The following is a 2,422-nucleotide window of genomic DNA, read 5'->3' as shown; positions in this document are numbered from 1 at the left end:
TATTTGAGGTTTCTTTTGTCATCATTCTCAATAATTCTTGACCTTATCTGAATTGACCTTTTCAATATACATGATAGATAAACAGCTATTTCCCTCTCCCAAATGAGGAAAAGACACCAGTAGTCCAATTATAGGAGAAAAATACAAGTGGCCAATAAATAAGTAATAATAATAGCAATAATAAAAAATAAATGCAAAAAATTTTCAATGAGATATCAATTTTTCATGTGGTATGGCAAAGATTAAAGATTAATAATAGTGTGCATTATCAGTGGGGTTATTGTCAACAGCATTCCCATTGGTGGGAACTATGAATTGGTCCAAAAACTGTAGAGGAAAATCTGGCAAAATTTAAAATAATGCATATCACTGAGAAAGCAATTCCAGTTCTAGTAATTTGCTTTACAGAGCTATTGACAAAAATATGCAAAAATATCTATATTTATGAGTCTATATCTATCTACATAGATATAGATATTTATTGCAGAATTTTTTATACAAGTGAAACATTGGGAAATAACCTAAATCTCCACCGATAGGGGGACAATAAAATCATCTCTGGTTCATCTAGATACTTTGCAGCTGTTAACTAGAATGAGGTGGACCTGGTGTAAAGATCATTGGGTCATTAACCAAAGAAAACAGTGGTTGTTGGTGGTTCAGTTGCTAAGTCGTGTCCGACTCTTGCAACCCTGTGAACTGTAGCCCGCCAGGCTCCTCTGTCATGGGATTCTCCAGGCAAGAATACCGGAGTGGGTAGCCATTTCCTTCTCCAACTAAATAATGAGGCATACCTTCCAGGTCTTGGCCTTTGGCCCTAGGCGCAGAGGTTTCTGGGAGCTGAAAGTCATAATGACGTCTGCATGATCTGTCTGTATGATCTCCGGCCACAGGCTGTATCCGAGCTTGGGCAAAGTGAGCTGCAGGAGAAAACCAGACTACGGGTGGGGCCCGGAAAGGGCCTTTGGAAGTTGAGGCAGAGAACCCAATGTGGGCAGAGGCGGCCCCAGAGCTGCAGACGAGTTTCTCCAGTCTCCGGTGGCCATGGAGAGTACAGTGAGCAGGTGACTCGGCAGAGGGCCACCCCTCACCGAGTGGGGCAGGGGTGAAGAGTCTGCAGGTTCCCTGTGACAACCCGAAGCATAAAGGATGACAACAGCAGCTCAGCCAGCTTTTGAACCTGCAAGAAGAGGTGGGAGAGGAAAAGGTGAAGGTGATTTGAACAAACGCTCAAAGCAGTATTCAAGCAGAGAACTACCCTCTCATACAAAGATAAAATACAGACAGACCACTCAGGATGCCCCTGAAGACGTGTGAATCTGTGATTTCAGGAGAGAGCTGGAACACAGAGAGAGCTGCTGCTGCAAAATAAAAATAGAGATCCGCCAGCCAGAGAACACACAGCCTCTTCTTCAGTGTCAAAGAAGCTCCACTGGACCAGATTCCCACGGCCAAGCTTGATGTAGACCACCCTCTAACAGACGAGGAAGATGAAGATTTTGAAGAGGAGAGTGACGGTGATGACACTGCAGCTCTTCCTGCAGAGCTGGAAAAAATTAAAACAGAAAAAACTGAAGAGCAGGCCAGGAAGGAGCAAGAGCAAAAGCTGAAGAAGAAAGGAGTCCTATAGAAAACACTCTGAGTGGAAACCCTGTCCTTAATCCCACTGGCCCATCCCAGCTTCAAAGTTAAGAGAAGGTGGGATGATGATGTTGTCTTCAAGAACTGTGCAAAAGGTGTAGATGATCAGAAGAAAGACAAAGATACGTAAATGACATGCTGTGATCTGAATTTCATAAAAGTTCATGGAGAAATAAATACTAAAGTTTTATGTGCTTAATTGAAGCCTGTAAAATGTAAACAATCTGACTTTATTTTGTTTTTTTCTTCTCCCCCATTTAAATTGTGTATAGGCTTCCCTAATTTTTAGTTTCAAAATATCTTTTCCTTTATTGACTCCTTACTGGATAAGGACTTAGGAATTGGTTTAACCCAGTTTCCATCTCAATATTTCTAGTCATGTGTTTTCTCTTAAATATGGGAAAAGAAATCTGCTTATTTTAATAATTTAAATAGCCAAATCTGTGTCCCCAACTTTTTTGTTGAAAAGTATACGGCTAATAAAACATTGCCTATTTTTTAAAAATGAGGAATACCCAGCTTGCTTAGAACTTGAAAAATTTTTGTTCTGAGATAATAAAGAAACAAAGGTGTAAAAACAAAGACTGGACTCTCATTCCCATCACTTACAAGCTATACAATTTTTTCAAGTTGCATAACTTCATTAAACCTTGATCTTTATATTGAAAATGAAAGGAGACACAATCACTACTTCATAGAATTACTAAAAAGTTTTGAAGAGATTACATATTAAAACTAAATAAATGCTAGTTCCCATTTGCACAAAGGTAAAAATTTTGCT

The 2,422-nt window shown here is 39.6% G+C and overlaps 1 pseudogene; it reads left to right on the top strand.

The window, feature by feature from the left end:
• Nucleotides 1-481: 481 nt before the first annotated feature.
• On the top strand, nt 482-1,824 carry LOC113883380 (annotated as a pseudogene).
• The last annotated feature ends 598 nt before the right edge of the window (nt 1,825-2,422 follow it).

The sequence above is a fragment of the Bos indicus x Bos taurus genome, chromosome 25 (assembly GCF_003369695.1).
Source record: "Bos indicus x Bos taurus breed Angus x Brahman F1 hybrid chromosome 25, Bos_hybrid_MaternalHap_v2.0, whole genome shotgun sequence".
In the NCBI taxonomy this organism is placed as follows: domain Eukaryota; kingdom Metazoa; phylum Chordata; class Mammalia; order Artiodactyla; family Bovidae; genus Bos; species Bos indicus x Bos taurus.
Note: the sequence above shows the minus strand (reverse complement) of the source record. Positions and strands in the feature narration are given on the sequence as shown.